Source organism: Falco rusticolus, chromosome 6 (genome assembly GCF_015220075.1).
Source record: "Falco rusticolus isolate bFalRus1 chromosome 6, bFalRus1.pri, whole genome shotgun sequence".
NCBI classification, from domain to species: Eukaryota; Metazoa; Chordata; class Aves; order Falconiformes; family Falconidae; genus Falco; species Falco rusticolus.
In genome coordinates, this window is record NC_051192.1 from 25,275,789 (window position 1) to 25,294,635 (window position 18,847).

Here is an 18,847-nt window from a genome sequence, read left to right on the forward strand (position 1 = left end):
ACATGGCAAATCAGACAAGTCAGTTTTTACAGATGAGCTTCTCAGAAGTTCACAGTAATTTATTTCACATGCAGTCATGTGAAGTTACCCTAAAATCAGAAGGCCAGAGTTTGAAGGAAAGTGTTGCAGCACACCCTGTGAGTTCAGCCACAGACAAAGACTCAGTTGCTCTTCAGGTTGTAGATTTTCACAGTACTGTTCACAGAACCTCTGGCATGTCAGGATACTTTACCGCCATCCACTATGAGCAAGGTTCAGCTGCACATAGATCTATGTTTGCATTAAGTTCTGTTAAACAGAGTTGAAGCACAGTGTTGCTAGAAGCATGTATTTAATCTCTTATTGTTTAATATAATTAGGGGATGGGGGAACAAAAAGGCCTCTGCGCATGCAATATATGCTATTATGTCATCTAGTTGCATGTTTGCTAAAGGCTGACTTCATTTGGCCTGAATATAAACTTGGAAGAACTTCAGGTTCTTTTAATGGCAATTATCTAGTTCCTGTATAATACAGTCAAGTGAAAAAGCTTGGCATGGGAAAACTTAAATAGCAACAACAGTATACATTTCTCTTCAAGAAGAATTTAAGCTTCACCGTGTATTAAACTCAGCACAGTGTACACTACTTGTTGATACTGTTTTCCTCTTTCTCCAGACTGTCTTGCTGATTCTGTAACCCTATTTCAACCACTTAGCTGCAGTAGTGCAGGTTACACTCATCTTGTTGCACTCAGGTTTTGAAACCAAATTGCAAGTCCACCTGACACCAATTATTTCCTTTCCAGGTGCCAAACTGTACTACAAAGTCTTAATGCAAATAACAGCAATATTTTAAAGAACTGTTCTTTTTTCCTTTAATGGAAACTTCTAGAGCTGAACATTTTTCTCCAAAATTAGAGATAAATAAAGAGAAAACTCACAAAAAATATTCAAGAGACATCCAGTTCTTTGTCAACTTCGACTAAGAGCTTGTAGAGCCATTCAAGTATGAAGGAAGAATGAACCTACAGTGCCCTCAGGTGTGAGGGGGTGTGAAGTGGAAGAAGTCTGGAGATCTACTGGGAAGAGGAAAAGCTCTCGAGCCTTCAGAAAGGACCCTCACTGAAGAAAAACATGCTTACTTGTACCATGGTAAAAAAAAAAAAAATTGCCCTTATGCATGATGAGCAGACTATGTGCTATAAACAGGTGCAAGAAACAAATGACAAAACATTTCCACTTTCAACTGCCTGTCCAAATGCTTGTGAGCTGCAAGTTTCATGTTCATTCTCACCACAGGAACACAACAAAGGCAGTTTTGTTATCTAATGTAGAAGCCTTTAAATGGCATTTAAAGGAAAAAGTCCTTTAGTGGAACATCAAATTTTACACTGAGACAAGTCCAATGATGCTCTAGACAACACCACTTCCTCAGCACCAGAATGTCTTAGCAAAGATCACAGTAGTCTATCACCAAGGAACACAAAAGTTACATTTATTATACTTATACAAAAATTGAAGAGGGTAACACCTTCACTAGCATTCACAGAAATGTGCAAAAGTTGGAAGCCACCTAAACTGGCCAACAGTAGACCTTCAGTCTCATGTGTCATTGTGCTAGAGCTTTCTGCTCACCACCAAAATGCACCTGCATCTATCTACTCAAGACCACAACCTCAAGCCCAGAGACTGGCTCCACGGTTAGATCACTTAAACAAGATACAGGCCAAGTTCAAGTCATTATTAAGCCTGAGGTGATTTCATCTTCTCCTCCCTAAACAAAGTTAAGCTATTTAATGATCACAACACTGTCAGCACCTCCAACTGCTCTAGTCCTGCTTTACCTGCAGTCTGTAGGATGTTCACTGGCTCAGAAACAAGAGCAAAAGCTAGTTCAATTTTCTAAACTCGTGAGCCTAGGCATGTAAGACACATGACTTTGAATCACCTCAGGCAGAAAAGGTGCTGAACCTGGAGTCCTCAACTCTTTGAGAATGCTCTAACCACTAAGCTATTACTCAGGAGTGGGAGGGGTAGCTCTGGTTTGTTTTGTGCAAAGCTCATCTGATAGGTCTTCAATAAACACACTCTGAGAACACCATGTTCTGCAAGTTCTGAGAGGAGATGGAGAAGAAAACATTTAATCTCTGGATCCAGAGTGAGCTTGAGCATAGGTGTGGAACTATTGCCCACTTTCAAAACTGCAACACTGATGAGGTTCTGCCTAGATGTTCACTGACTTTACCTTACAGTGTCTGAAGGATCCCGAGTTCTGAAGCCATGAGTTTGGGCATAAATACGAGCTTTCTGAACTCAGTTAAAGTCTTTGGGCTGCAGAATTGCCTTTCAGTGAATCAGTGAAAACCAGGAGCTTTGTCTTGCTGTATAATTATCATACAGGACAGAGCAAACCCCATGTCACTAACTGTAAGTGCCACAAATCTTAAGATACTTTATTGCATTTAAATTAAAAAAAAAAACACAACACCAAAAAAAACCCACCCAAATCCATAACCCTGCACTATAAAAATATCAAGTTTGCAAAGCAAAGCATTCTGATGACAGTCTACCTAGATGATTCCAACTTTTCTATTATAGGGAAAACTTCTTCTGTTTGGGTTACCTCTTCCTACTGTGCCACCTGTTGCAGAAACTCCTCTTTTCATTGTTACTGAGGCATGTATCACAAAGAAAGCAGGGACCAACTGGTCACAATCATGATCTAAATGTACACCAAGTGTCAGAATTACTATTTAAATCATCTGCAGGAGGCTATCCAATGCATACCCAGAGCTGTAAGTAGTAGTATAGTATTGCATGTGAAAATGTCTCAAAAGATATAAGCCAAGTAACTCTTTCAGTTGCACACATATCACAAGTGAGTTAGAAACATAGAATGGGTTGGAAGGGACCTTAAATATCATCTGGCTCTAACCCCCCTGCCATGGGCAAGGACACCCTCCACCAGACCAGGTTGCTCACAGCCCCATCCAGCCCGGCCTTGAACACTTCCAGGGATGGGGCATCCACAGCTTCTCTGGGAAACTTGTTCCAGTGTCTCACCACCTTCACAGAAAGAATTTATTCCTAATATCTGGTCTGAATTGAAACAATTTGATGAGTATTTTCATCTAAGAGGCTACAAGCTCCAAGACTTCCCCGCCCGCCCCCCTCCCCTTCGTCTTTAATTAGATAGACCACCTATGTCCTGATGCATTCTAGCCTGCTAGTAAAACTTTGGGGATGCACTCTGCTGGGTCCTTGCTACAGCCAGAGGCAAGGAAGGAGAGCGCCCTTTCAGCTGGAGAAGGCCCTGCCATCAAGTCATACAGCAGGAGAGAAGCTAAAATGCAACGCAGCAGCCACAAAGTTTCACCATGCAGGGTCCCTTTTAGCACGCCTGAGCAAGTCCTTTGTCATGGGTCACAGCCACAGAGCAAATAATCTAGTTTCTTCTAGCAAGCATGGGCTGCCAGTGACAAAGAATTATCTTTTCCACTATCGTAATGGCGTACAATTAACAGTATTTAAATAGATTTTTTCAGCCTGGAAAATGCAGTAGTTTTACTCTGTTTGTAATAAAGCAAAAAAGTAGCTAACAGCAACACGTGATTTTGCTTTACAGATAATACAGTTCAGCAGAAAAATTTCTTTTATTCTAGAGGTAGCTTAAACACATTCACTGATTTTGTTTAATATGAGCTAAAAAATTCCAAAACATGAAATGTCACAGCCCTCTCCTCCCAGCTAGAATCTACTCTTTTGTGATCTTCAACTTAGAAGATTAGTTAGCTGCCATATGCTAATTTAAAATTCTTTATTGTTAAGCTCATAAATAAAGTTAGCAGTTATTCACCGAAGTTCTCTGACAATTTCATTTCCCTGTTTTGCTAGATCCTTCAGAAAAAGAAAACAGACTGATTATGGCTGTTATTTTCTGCTAGTACCTATTTCAGTATTTTCTGATAAGACTGGGCAAAGTCTACACCATGGTCAGCAACAGAAGACATCATCATACATACTGCAGAAGACTACTTTCCTTCACAAACCTTGGCTTTTTGACCCCACTTGTCTCAATTGTTAAAACATCACTATAGTTTGGTAGGGTTTTTTGTTGCTGGTTTGTTGGGTTTTTTTCCTAATAGGTGGGAATGCATAATCCAGTGTTTAGAAGGGATGAATTCTTGCTGTATGTGCATACTTTCATTTTTGTTTTTTAAAGACATATCTGTGCAAAGTCTTGATTAACACCGCAGAGATCAAATCTGGGAAGCTTCAGTTGAAGATAAATTCCTTATAAAACTGAGATACTGAAAAATCAGTAATTAAAATAGAAATAGGCATGCAACTTGAGTATAGTGGTAAGCATTCATAACTAATACATGAAGTGCTACAGTGCTCTGGTCCACCTACAAACTTATTCATGCATATGCCTCTTCTCCCTTCCCCACAACTTTCATACCTAGGTAGAAAAGTCACTCAGTTACTAATTTTTGAAGAAAACTAGTAAGATATCATCACCAACAAAAAATACCTAAAAACATGCCCCATCTCAAGAAGCTTTCAGGTTACTATTCTGTAACCAAAAATAGTAAGTTTCAGGACAGTAAGTTAAGGACAAAAGTTTCATTTTTCAGGAGTTTTAGAATTATACATTTCAATTTGCAGTGATGTTACTTCAAACAAATCAACAAATGGAAATAAAACATGAGACATGAAGTCTCCCCCAAGTGTTCCTTCAAATTCATTACAACTTTTCTGCAGTGGGTGCATCAGCTTCAGTTAATTTAGATGACCTACACATTAAAACAAACCTGTGTAAGAAACAAAACGATATGGGTACTATCCAAAGAAGACTGTTTGCTCCAGTACAGCTAGAGATCTAAAAAACTACTATTCCTGTCTCCAAGAAGCCTAGCAGAGCTGAACTGCTTGTCGTCTCAAGACTGCTACCTGCTATTAAACCCTTCCCATGTAGAATGCTATGAAGCATGCTCAAGTGAGCAAGAATATCCTTAACCTAATATAACTGTAAGCACTGGCACAGGCTTTATCTATTTATTGCTATGGTAACTGGCACACCTGGTAGCCCACAATCAGTGAGCCAATTTGATCCTAAAAACACTGCAGCTGCATTTATATATTACACTTAACATCCTAGGACCTGCTAAAAGGTACACCACCACACAAATATAGTGTTCTTCTGGGCTTGATCTGGCATATCCAAAATCTCTTCCTACACCTCTCTATTCACGATGTAACTTCTCAGATTAAGAGACGACTGTGACTGTCAGCTTGGCACAGTGATCACAAACCTTAAGGCCACACAAGGTCCAGGAAACCTGAAACCTGTAGGAGGAAATACAAAATTGTTCATTATAAAAGGAAGTACTAATGCTGCTTTGAAATAGAATCCTGCAGCAAGGTATCAAGATGCTTTTGGACAGACCAATCAGCACACAGCTTCAGTCCCGCAAACACATGTATGCTTCACTGTACCACACATGAGCAGTCTTGTTAATTCATTAAGCAGTTGTGAATTTTTTTCAGGATAATGTCAAAATTGGCTGTTGTACACATTTTTGATTAAATACCTGCCAATTATTTTTCATCCATAATTCTTTGATCATCAGATGGCAATAACGTAACTACCCTCATAAACACTGCAAATGTGACAGTAAATGGCCAAAACACTATTGCTAAGACAAAAAATACTCCAGTTCTTGGGGGGGGGGGGGGGGAGGAGAAGCCATCCACAACAATCTTTAATTAAACAGATTTGTTTAAAATCATAATAAGGATAATAAGGGATATAGGGATACAAACCTCATCTGAATAAAGAAAAATCTTTTTGCCCTTGTGGTATAAAAAAAATTCTGACCTATTTCTGTAGCACAATATAATTTATTATTTTCCCCTCTCCAAAAAAAGATCCCAGTAGCTGAACTTTATAAACAAACCATATTTGTATGTACTTCATCCTAGGTTTCTGAATTTAACATATTTAGAAGTGTTCTAAAAAGACACAGGAGATAAATAGTAAACATCTTGATTGGCAAAATTAATTTTAGCGTGTTCAAATCTTCATCAAAATCCTTGCTCAGCTCACCTCATTAATCCAAAAACTGTATTACAACTACTTAGTTGGGTAAAATCCTTCACCCTACCTCAGAGGGCCCTAGAAATTTCGTCACCACTTTGGCTGTAATATAAGCACTTTTGCACTGAGACAAATTAATTTCACAGCAGCTGGACAACTGCTATTTTTTCCTAACTTGAGGAAGTTTTAAGGCCTCGGGTACTTATTTCTCCATCTGACATCCTGTCAGTAAACAAAACCTCCAGGGACCAAGTCAGGTCTCTTATTTGAGATGAGTCAGACCAGGTTTCAAATTCTAGTTCAGTCCAGATCCCACTCATGCTTGAATGGGATACTCATACATCCAAGGCAAGTGTTCTAAGATATTTAGTTCTTTAAAGAAAATGCACAATTTCTACTGCTTGAAAAGATCTACTTTGTCTCTTCAAACTGCCCTCTCAAGTCACTGATCTGAGAGGGGCAAAGCACAGACTGAGATGAGAGACCCTCATGCACATAGGTTTTGGCTATTCTAAGCCTATTTTTCTTTCTACTCTTCATGGGATTTTCACTTGTTACTGAAGAAGCCTTCCTCTTGAAAGCACTTTGTCAAAAGCAGTACACTTGCACAAAAAAATTTTTATTTGGATACACCAGTCATCTTCAAAACAACCAAGCAAACTCTAAACTTCACTTTCTAAAAACACACCAAACTAGTAGAAATATGGTGGTGGCTTGACACTAGATGCCCACTAAAGCCGCTCCATCACTCCCCTCCTCAGCAGGACAGGGGAGAGAAAATATAATGAAAGGCTCATGGGTCAAGATAAGGACAGGGAGACCACTCACCAATTACTGTCATGGGCAAAACAGACTCAATTTGCAGAACTTAATTTCTTACCATTCAAAGCAGAGTAGGATAATGATAAATAAAACCTAAATCTTAAAACACCTTCCCCCCACTCCTCCCTTCTTCCCAGGCTCAACTTCACTCCTGAATTCTCTTCCTTCTCCAGAGCATCACAGGGGGGTGGGGAACAGGGGCTGTGGTCAGTTCATCACAGCTGTCTCTGCCATTATTTCCCTCTCAGGGGGAGGCTCCTCACACTCTTCCTCTGCTCCAGTGTGGGGTCCCTCCATCGAGAGGCAGTTCTCCATTAATTTCTCCAGTGTGAGTCCTTCTCATGGGCTGCAGTTCTTCACAAACTGTTCCAGCATGAGTCCCTTCCAGGGGATTCAGTCCTTCAGGTACAGACTGCTCCAGCATGAGTCCCCCACCGGGTCACACCCTCCTTTGGGCATCCACCTGCTCCATCATGGGGTTCTTTACAGGCTGCAGGTGGAGATCTGCTCCAGCGTTCCACTCCATGGGCTGCAGGGGGACAGCCTGCCTGCCTCAGGCTTCACCATGGGCTGGTGCCTGGAGCACCTCCTCCTTCACTGACCCTGTTGCTGCTCTCACATATTCTCACTCCTCTCTTCTGACTGCTGCTAGTGTTGCCCAGTACTACATACTGTCTTTTTAATACATACTGTCATTAAATACACTGTCCTAGAGGTGCTATCACTGCTGCTGATGGCCTCGGCCTCGGCCAGCAGCGGGTCCATCTCAGAGCCAGCTGTCATTGGCCCTGTCATACATGGGGGAAGCTTCTAGCAGCTTCTCACAGAAGCCACCCCTGTAACCCCCTGTTACCAAAACCTTGCCATGGAAAACCAATACAAATACAGAGCCAAGGGGGAGTGAATGGACGGACAGGGGACGGACACAACCCATTTTTTATCCATGTTTTGTTAAATAACCTGTCCCACATATTTCCTAGACTTATTTCTACTACAAGAGAAACAAAAAAGATTGTTATAAGACATTTCTAAAGCTTTATAATTTGCTTCAATATCCTATATAGGATTCTCTCCTGCAAATGGCTCTGGATTTCCAACTCAGACCATACTCTTGTAAAGACAGAGTCATTATCCTATCTAATTAAGTGAAGGAAACCAACTGCCAGACATAATAGCCATTTCTCTTCTCTGTTTGCTTAAAATAATCAGATTGTTGCAGCAGAATATTATACAGCATGCTGGTTCAATTCCTCATTCATTCTAACCTTCAGAATCGTTAAGAATTCCAGTAACTTCTTAGGAACAAGCTTCCCCTTGCCATCTCAAAGTCTCAGGGTTCAATACTTCCCAAACAGAGCTCAGTATTCAAAAGCACAAACTACATAAGAGGAATCACTCATTTTAAACATAAGATAGCTTACAAATTCTATTACCCACATTAAGACTGTCTTAATCTCTAAGAGACTGAGTCCTTGATTTCAGTGAACATCAGAATCTACTGTTGTACCAGATAAAGGAATCATGTCTCAAATGGGGCCATTAAATGATACTATCCATGCCTTCTGTTACTTACAGAAGAAGTTATTCTGCATGATTTTATCCCTCGTAAAAATCCCTCCATGCTATTTCAAAATTAAATAAATAATGCTTGCCTTAAGAACATAGTTAGTTCTTCATTAAATTGCCTGCCTCTTACTATATTGTATATACTTAATAACAACTTACAGCATATGCTCTTTCCAGTTTGATTTCCATTTACGTTTCTTGGAAATATTGGACAACAAAGGAACTCTGCGTTTTTTTTACAAGTCCTACCTAGTTGAATTGTCTACTCTGTTATTTGTAAACAAATATTCAAGAATCATATACAGCAAATATTTAAAGATTAGTATTAATTTTTCTGCTGAATTTATAGTAACACTCAAGATGATACAGATTTATATGTTTTTCTGTTACAGAATCAAGAAGGTATCTCCTTACAGCTGCCTAGATCAACTACGTATAAAGAAAAAAGTTTTTTGTAATATAATTTAAGCACATAGTATTTTGGAAAAATGATAGCATACCCATTTAGCGTCCTAACAGAACTGGCATCAGATTAACTACTTTCACCATCAGCAAGTGACAGAGGATCTGTCTCTGTTGCAAATTCGTCCAGCTGTAAACAGAAAGGTAAAAGAAAGACCACTATGAAATCCTATGTCCAACCCTACATAATTCCAGTCAGTTCAGCACTAGCGCAGCCAAGGTGAGACTGTTACATCCAAGGGGCTAACTCACAGCATATTTACTTGGCAAATCTAGAAAATATTTTGTAGTAACCCAGAAGAAAGAGTATCTTTCTCTCTAGCCCATCCCTTCACAATAACAAGCTATTTAGCAACTGTACCAAGACAAATTTTAAGCCATTCCAGACAATGCCAAGTACCAGCAATGGCCAGATTTCTGCTTTGGCTGGACTGCTACTGCACAAGAGACTGGGAAAACACACAGTGAAGGTCACCATCAGATTACCACTCTGGCATATGGCCCACTTGATCTCCCAACTGAGGCATCTTCCTGCCAACTTCAGTGCGCAAATAGGAAATAAGCAATGCAAAGTATTACTGCTATAGAATCTCCACATACAGACCAGACTTCATCACACAGGACAGAACCTTCAGAGAAAGCTTCTCAGGCTGTATAGTAAGCATTTGCAAGGTCTCTCAGAAATTTCTGATTAGCTGAACTGAGATGAAATGACTATTTGCACTGACACAAAAAAGTTCCAAGTCTTCTTTCTGGGATACAGACTGAACAGTCCACTTCAAAGGTCTATTTTGTCCCCAATTTTTCCTCCATAGTCATGTGACTCTACAGTTAATATTAACTGTAAATGAAAAATTTACTTTAAGTTTTCTGAGGAAAAAAAATTGTATTTTTGACCAGTATTTGACCTTAATGCCATTTCTGTTTAATTAAACAACACTGTTACTGACTTACATGTCACTACAGATCCATTTAGAAATCTATCAATATTAAAAATTGAAGTCCAAGAATCTTTCCTTCTTGAGTGAACACACTGACCAGAAGAAAGGACTTCTTGCCTTGCTTCATATGTAAGTTACTTCTTAAGACTCAACAATTCTTCCAACTGGTCTGCCCCCTACATAAAATCTGGTATTATATCTCAGAAGACATGTTTAATTCTGAAGTCATCGTTAAACAGACAATTAGTGGGTGTACATCTAGAAAAATCCTGTTTCTCAACCCTATCAAGAACAGGTTTAAAAGATGATATTTACAAAGAATAAATTCAGATGTTAAGTGCTTCAGTTTTTTTAACCTCAGGACATCTTCCCAAGTATTTTTTAGCAACTATTTTTTTGAGGGAACAGCAAGTCATTCAGCTTCCACGTGAAATGTTTAGAAGAATCTCAATTGTCATAGCATGTTTTTAAGCACGTGCATGAAGATTTATTACTACCAGGAACTCCTTTTGAGCCATGTGGCTACCCTACCCCAGAGGATATAGGAACTGTACTTCCCCCCAAAACCTGCAAATCTGTGAGACATACTGCACTGCTGAACCCTCTAATGCAGGCCTCTGGCTCAGAGAGGACAAACATAGGTGCAAACCACATACATGGGAAGCACACCACAGCCTATTACTATAAAAATAATTTTTCACTCAAAGCCCTATGAAGCAGCCATATTTTCCACTGCCCTTAGGAGTAATGATTTGCACACTGAATTCAGAGTGTATGACAACTGCATTTCCCCCAACACTTTCACCAGTGTGAGCAAACATACTAGTTAATGAAAAAGTAGAAAACCCACAAATAGTCTATGCTTCAGTATCAGCTATTCACTTAATGCATGAACTATAAAGAGTCAACCTTTAGAATCTAAAATTTCAAGATATTTTACATTGTGCAACACAAACAGTAAACACAGCTTTCATTCCTAGTGAAATCTTACCCAAAAACTTGAATCCTTAACAGAAAGGCCTAACACCAAGTAATGAAAGAAAGAGAAGCAACATTTGACCTTCCCAATTTACACATACTCTTCTTCCAACAGATTCCACACAATTTCAGCCAAGCAGAGTTGCCACGTTCTGAAGCTAGAAAAGCAGAACACCAGAAGCCAAGATAACAATGTCTTCTAAAAGCCAGACAAAAACATTTCCATTTGGCTTCTTTTCCTACATCCTGAAACAGAATAGTAGCAACAAAAATGTCAGAATTAAACTTCTTTTATAGAATGCTATTTATCCATTAATTGCTAGGTAAATACATGCTGCTGTTATAAACATACCTCTTTAAAAAAAAAAGTAATCTCAGTGAAGTTAAAATGCTTCCAAAACCTTTTCTGCAACACAAGCTGGAAGGACAGAATGGACACATATGAAGTTAGGGCAAATACTAAAAGCAGTTTTGTCCTAGTAAAGACTTACCTTCGTAACATGATGGGCTCCAGAAAGTTACATGCATGACAGCTGCCAATTATTTAGTACTGTTAAATGGGCATATCTGCACTCAGCATTAACTTAAAATTCAGAGAAATAGAAAGTTTGAGAAAAAAAATTTCCTCATTTCAGTCTTACTTCTACATGGAAATCAGTGCAAATGTAGATTAGAACTAAAATTTAAATAAATGGAAAATCCAAACAAACAGTTTAATCTCAATGGAATGCACTGTTGGCAAACAGGCTGCATTTTAAAGCTAAAAGTTTTGTTGCACCAAAACACCAGGAACAGAAGAGGCTCAGCAACAAGCTGTAACACAAAACAATCTTCAGAAAAAAGGTTACTCTCCCTCCTTCAAAAAAAATCCAAAAAGCACACAGGAAAGGCTTCAGAGCTTTAAATAAGTTTCCATTTTCAAGTTTGTTCCTCCTTTGAACAACTATCATACTATTCCATGTTTATTCTCTAGGAGTTAAGGAATTCTTAACTAAAATACCTATTCCACAATAATAACTTTTAAACCAATTCAATAGCAAGCAAGAATATCCAAGGGAAAAAAAAATTAACTAAGAGGTTGTTACACCTCAAGGCTCAAAACTCAGGCTCACAGAGCCAGTCACATATTTAGGTAGAAAACGGACGTGCCAGAGAAGACCTGCAACTGAGAAAAATCTTATTACTGACCAGAAAGCATGGAAAAGTGAAGAAAAGGTACAATTTCTAATCAATTTACAGTAAAAAACAACCACGTTTTCAGAAGCACTGTGCTTTCCTTTAGCACAATGCCTTGATTGAAAGTAGGTTCTTGTAGTTGCATAGGCGGCTTATATCAGATTACATGACGTAAGTAGCAGCATGCATTCTAGCAACACCTCTATTTTAAAAATAATACTAGCCCAATGTATTCTGGGGTAATATTCAGCACTAGTACACAACCCTGGGTGACACTTTTGACCCAAAATGACTTGAAAGAACAAGTTTGGTTTCTACATAAAGCTGGAGTAAGGAAAATGGTTAATGGTTTACTAGGTTTAAATAGAACTAAACCAGTTCACCCTTCCAACCCAACTCTTGGCAGCAATCTGACCTAAGCTTTCTGGAAGAAAACAAAGAAAAAAAAAAAAGTCAAAGTAATTGGAAACATCAAGAAAGTCATAAACAAGAGAAAAGCCACCACTTAACTGTTTGGATTTAATTCATGTATGTAGATCCAAGTGAAGATTTCCATGTTTCACTTGATTTCTGGAGGGAGAGCTAAGCGTCCCCACCCCCTTAAACTGTAAACAACTTACCAGAATAGAAAACCATACTGACAGCAAACCATATTTTTGGAAATTTAAACACTCAGTATCCACAGGAAAATATACTCAAGCTTTCAAAACAATTTTTCTGTCCCACAATGGTATATTCAGTACTTTTCCACTATGTTTATTTTAAAAGGAGAAACCCTGACCTGAAGAAAAAGTGTAAGATGACAAAACAGCAAGCATTTCTTCAACATTCACTTTGCGCTTGTTACAGTGAGACAATGTAATTTTCTTTTAAACAATGTACTTTGGTCAAGCTAATGGAAGATATATTATTTTACATAACCTAGGAGTCCATACATTATTTTTTTACTTAATACCTTGCATATCATACGCTGATTTCTAAAACCTTCCAAATTCTGTGCTTTTCACTTCATTTGAACACCTCATCAAGATGCATAAAATTTCTCTGTATGTAAGCAAAAAGCATCCAGATACATACCAACATCCCAAAACGAAGACAGTTATTTACATACTAAATGGGAAAACCAAGATATTTTTTTTTAAAAAAGAACACAGAAGTAGATTTTTGGCAACTGAAAGTAGAGCAGAATTTTAGCAAAATCAGTGTAGAGAGGATCACTGCTACCCATACACCATTAGTATCAGAGTGAAAAAAATAATTTAAGATAAAGGACTAAGTTGACACTAGAATACATGACTGTAGACTGGAAAGAACAGTCTCCAGCTATGAGTTAAAAGAATGGCCAACTTTTAGAATTACCTGTTTCTAGAGGTAATTCTAGAACAGAGCTCATGACTTAGCAACTGCTAGATCAGAACAACAGATGCTGTTATTTACAAAATGCATTCAAGTTGAAGCATTTCTGGTTTCTATAGATCTCTAGATACTAACTTCCATGAAAAAAAAAAAATCAGGAAATGAGTCTTTATATATATATATATATAAGCCACCAATGCACACCCTACAGTTGCTTACCACATTAGTAAATAAGAGATGAGGAAATGTTAGTGTTTGATTTCTTCAGCTTAAAGCATGTCAAAGCAGCCAAAAAAAAGCAACCAAGCCAATATTATCAAATGTGTGCTTCACTCTTGACTTCTTTTGAAAATAAAAAGTCTAGTTACAATGTCCTGAAAATCAATTCAGCAGAACCACATAAACCCATAAGTTTACAGATCAAGTTATCCCAAACAATTATAAGAAAAAGTTGACTAAGCAAAGCTCATTTCCATACAAGAAGAATGGCATACAGCTAGCATGGAAAACTATGGAAAGGCTCCAAACATAGAAACAGCATTAGAAGTGACCCAGATACCCTATTTTACATCACTTTGAGAACCTCCACTGTTTTCAAGCAGTTCTTTATTCCAACCAAAGACATTCTCAGGGTCAGTCAATTCTGTAGTTGACAAGTTCAACAAAAGAAAATTTTCCTTTGTCTCTCCTAAAACAGACTGAAGCCTTTAGAAAGGAGGCAAGTAGGCTGAAGGAGGGAGGAGTCAGATAAGGCAATCTAAGGACTATTGACAATTTAAGTTTTTAAAAAAATATGTTCACACTCCTGCTTAGAACATTCCCTGGCACGTCAAGATTAAGTCTTCTCCCTTAACTTCTCCAGCCAACCTCGCCACATACATATGATACAGACTCATCATCAGAACATGTTTACAGTAAATACTACAGAGGTACAGTTCTTTTTGCAGGCTAGCAGAAGCTGTAAATAAGCCTAATCATTTAAGTACAGCATGTCATTACTTCAGTATCTCTCCCGATATTGAGAAGAGCAAGAGTATCTGAACACCATAAAAGTAACCCTAACAGACAAGTGTTTCCTAAACTAGCAATCTCGCAGTGACGTGACTTCTGAAGGCAGCACCCTACAATACATAATTAAACCCATTCCACCTAATGGCTGGAAGAGTCAGAACATACTTCTGCTCTGAACTCACAAAAAACTATGTTTTCATTCACTGTACATAAGAGTACTATGGGAAACAAAGCCATTTGGAAACTGGCATTTACAAGGAGACTAGTCAGCTTCCAGAAGGATTAGATTCACCACCAGCAGTAAGGATACTATATTTAAATTCGTAGACTTGAACAGACTGCAAGTTTCATCTGAGACACCTTTCCATGGTGACTGACCAACAGTAAGCATCACAGGACAACATCACTATCATGCAATAGGCCACAGTCAAATTAACTTGAACAAGAAAAAAAAAAAATATCCCACAACCTAACAGACGTGCCTAGCTAGAGACTTCAAAGTTCACTAAAGTTACTTCTGTTGTGCAGAAAGGCTAAAGACTGAAGACAAAGTTATGAAATCATTTATCAAAGATTACACCAAACGCAGATTAAAGATTTGGAAAGTTAGCCAGTCTCCTGTAACACCAGTCATCAGGATAAACCATTTGAGAGCAAGGAGCATATTTGAGTTTCACTCCTATTACTCTTAACAAGCAGGCACCACAGAACTCAGACGTGGCACATACACAAAGCAAAGAGATAGTGAACTCTACTGTGAGAAAAATTTAGCAATGAAACAGAAAAGTAACTCTTACTTTATCCTTTATGGACATACACAGGGGAACTACTACCTCCTCTCCTGGCAGAGGCTTTTTGTCCCACACGCTGTGGCAGAGGAAGAGGACTGGATGCCTGCTCTGGCTGTGACTGGAAGTCTTCCCATCCTTTCTGGATGCTCATTTAATTTAAATCCATACAAGTATTTTGCCAGGATTTGGAAAGGTAAGGGTACTCCCTTCCATATCCACTGCCGCACAAGCCTAGGTCACAGACAGTGCCTGAAGGTTATAATACAAGAGGATATAGATAGTATGTTGCTGCCGTGACCCCTCTTGTTAGATGCCATAGAGCCCTCTGCAAACTACGGGGTTCTGTTAGATTTATCCACTAGAACAACAGACCTAAGAAAACAAGGAGGTGTTCCAAGTCCTTGCAAGCCCACCTGCTGCTTTCCAGACCACAAATTCCAGTGCTATGTAACTGGTAAATATGGTCTTGGAGATCAAAGGGAAAGCACTTAAGAGAGTGTGTGTCCCCCCAAGCAGTTACCAACACAAAACACAGAAAGAGAGGCTGGAAGGAAAAATCGTCAGTTAGTAATGTTCTGCCTTTCCCAGGGTGAGATCAAATAAGCATGTAACTCCTGCCTGACCTTTAAGAACAGTTTAGAAAAGATTTTAGTGATGAACGTGACCAAACAGTCTATGCCACTGCTTTGCTATCCTAATCCTTGAAATTTTCCCCTGAACGTCTAACTCAAGTCTTGCTGGAATTTAGATCAACTGATGTTTCATACTAGCTCATGTTTCTCTTCTTTTTGCAGCAGTCTTTTCATCCCCTCCATCCCCATTTATTTGGGAACATACTGTCTTAGCCTCCTTCTTAGCTGATCATACCACCACCAATTTCTTCAAACTTTCTTCACAAAAAATCAGAGGTCTAGAAGATATCATACAAGCTCCCATTAACCATTAACATATTTTTAAATTCTATGGCTTCTCTCTAGTATTCTTACCCTCCTTCCCAGCTTGTAATCTGCAATTCATAAAGTGCAAAACTTGATTAATCAAGATCATGCTGTACAGGACCTTGTAGAATCTGTACCAGCACTTGCTACCTGACATTGCTTACCTTCTGGGGATGATTTTCCAGCTAATTTTACTCACTGCACAGCAGTTTCTAGATCATAATTCCCTAGCTTATTAATGAAAATATTATGTGAATATTGAGGACGCCAGTACATCAACATACTAACATTACAGCACCACAAGGCCTGTTACTCCATCACAGAAGCAGAAATCAGTACTGGATTTAAACTATTTATCCTGGATAAGTCTGTTTTAGCTGTTGCTCAACCTCTTTTCTAGGCACTAAAAATGCGTTTCGTCACTGCTCCAGTATTTATTCTTTGAGCTAAAGTTAAAATTCACTGGTTTCCTCTTAGCCCATACTGAAGAGGTATACACCATTATTCTTTTTTAATCTACTACTTCACTGTCTTGAGATTGCTATCCACTATATGAGATGGCTTCAGCTTGTTTATTTGGTTTTTTTAAGCACCTCAGACTGAATTTCATCAGGCCCTACCAGACTGAAAATATGTTGCTTATCCAAGTAACCTACAGTTTTGGCACCCTCCTCCTCCCAAGCCTAGGAGAGTACTATTTACACTTTTATCACTATATAACTACACAGGCTGGATTCACCATTTCAGAGAACATTTCAATCACCTCACCATTATATTTAATCCATTACTCTCTGAATCTTTTATTTCTTGCTTTCTTCCAATAGCCCTTTTAGCTACTCTCATTATGTCCCAGTTTTGTTCACATATCTTCGTGCATTTCACGTGCATCTTCAGCATACAGATACCCATTTTCTGTATGTTTCTTGTGCTTACATCAATGAAGAGATCAACAGAGAACAAAGCTCTTTTTTTGTTATGAATTTTCCCCTTCAATGAAAGTGTTTCCTACCACTACATCTCAAAGAGATTGAACAGTTTCTTTCTTCCTTATATTTGCCCTCCCAATCAAGCTTTACATGTCAAATTCTAAACTTTTTGACATTTGTGGGTTTTATTCTGCTGTTCTGTCATCCTTTATGCTACAGAGGTTAACATCTTGCCACTCCTACAGAACCTGCCTCCCATCTATGTATTCTCTTTGTTAATCTAAAAGACTGTTTTTGTAAAATTACATACAAAGCAATATGTTCTGCTCAGTCTCTTCCAAAAGATACTAGACTGTTATGAGTTTTAACTAGCAAATCTCATACTTCCAATGATTCCTCTCCAGCTACTGACATACACCTTTTATTTATAGTCCAGGCACATACATCTGATTGATCTAATTAAGGCTGGGCAGAATACTTTCAGCAATCATGTGTTAAAGACCTTCCACTGCTTTTCACTTCCCATATATTTGTGTCAGTGTGCAGACACCTAGCATACTAGGTGGAATGACCTGCTGTTCTACTAGGTCATAAGCAATACGCTTATGTGCAAAATACTGCATATGCAAGAAGTTATCAAAAAACTATGATATATTTGGGGTTTTATCTCAAAACCCACTCAAAATATTTTCATATGCAAACATTCAAACTCTTTTCACTTTGTTAAAGCACTGCAATTGAAATACCATTAAAATACTTAAAAATACATATATTTGGTCAAAGTTACTTTAGTGACCTTGCTTTTATTAACAAAATCAAGAGAGTATTAATTAGAAAAACGGGGGCTGGTCTGCAGATACTGTCTTTGTAATAATTCCTACCAAAAAAACCTTGTCTAATCTAAATGAGAATTAGATATATTCTCTTAGGCCAAAAATATATATATTATTATACATAGAAATATATAAAGCCTACAATAAAAAACTCATCCTGAATATAAGTCAAATCAACAGGAATTTACATTGAGCAATAATTTACTTTTATAGATCCTGATACAGGTGATACTATTTATTAATAATAGCATTAATAATACTATTTATTAATAGCAAAGAAGAAAGTTACATATTTAGGATTCCACCATATTTCAAAGAAATTTTTCTCCAGAAAGAGGAAAAAAAAAAAATAGATGACAACAAAAAATGGGCTTAGAGGCATGCCATGCTGGCACACAGGCTGCTGCCAAGCCTGCAGCTTACAACTGCCATATAATGCATTACACCAATTCACTCCAAACACAAAGCTGCAAAAACACCAGCAGTATAGATGGCTCATGCCGAAGTATCTGTTGACCACCCCAACACACAAGAGGGCACTAGCCCAAGAAAGAAACAGCTATCAGGCCACAGGGAAAATTCAAATATTTGATTTTCTCACTGACTATCCTGTATGCAGGGCAGAAAGATGAAGAAAACACATTTTACAATTCTCCATTTCATGGGAAGGGGAGAAAAAAGTATCAGTCCAGGCGCAGACTACTAGTCCAAGTCAGACCGTCCCACAAGAGAGAGGAGGAGGGCAGCACCAGTTTCCAGGAGAACTTTTGAGTTCAGTTGCCTCTCCTGGCCTTGGCTCTATGTCATTTAATAACTTGACAGGGAATAAGGCTTAAGACAGCGTAACAGTACATATTGCTGTGGACTCAAAGATTGTTTCATATCCCAAGATAGGGAGCTGAAGTAATACAAACGAGCCTTTTAGTATTGACACTGTTCTGAACAGAATTTCACATTCTTATGATA

At 38.4% G+C, this 18,847-nt stretch overlaps 1 protein-coding gene and 1 long non-coding RNA gene across 3 annotated transcripts in view; both read right to left on the reverse strand.

The window, feature by feature from the left end:
* Nucleotides 1-18,847, reverse strand: part of SESN1 (sestrin 1) — an 85,161-nt gene that overhangs the window by 63,477 nt on the left and 2,837 nt on the right. The gene's annotated exons all lie outside the window — the stretch shown is intronic.
* On the reverse strand, nucleotides 7,500-17,951 carry LOC119149686. Its single transcript, XR_005104831.1, has 3 exons — nucleotides 11,203-17,951; nucleotides 10,952-11,096; nucleotides 7,500-9,061 (listed from the first exon to the last, which is right to left on the reverse strand). It is a non-coding gene; the product is annotated as an uncharacterized LOC119149686 (long non-coding RNA).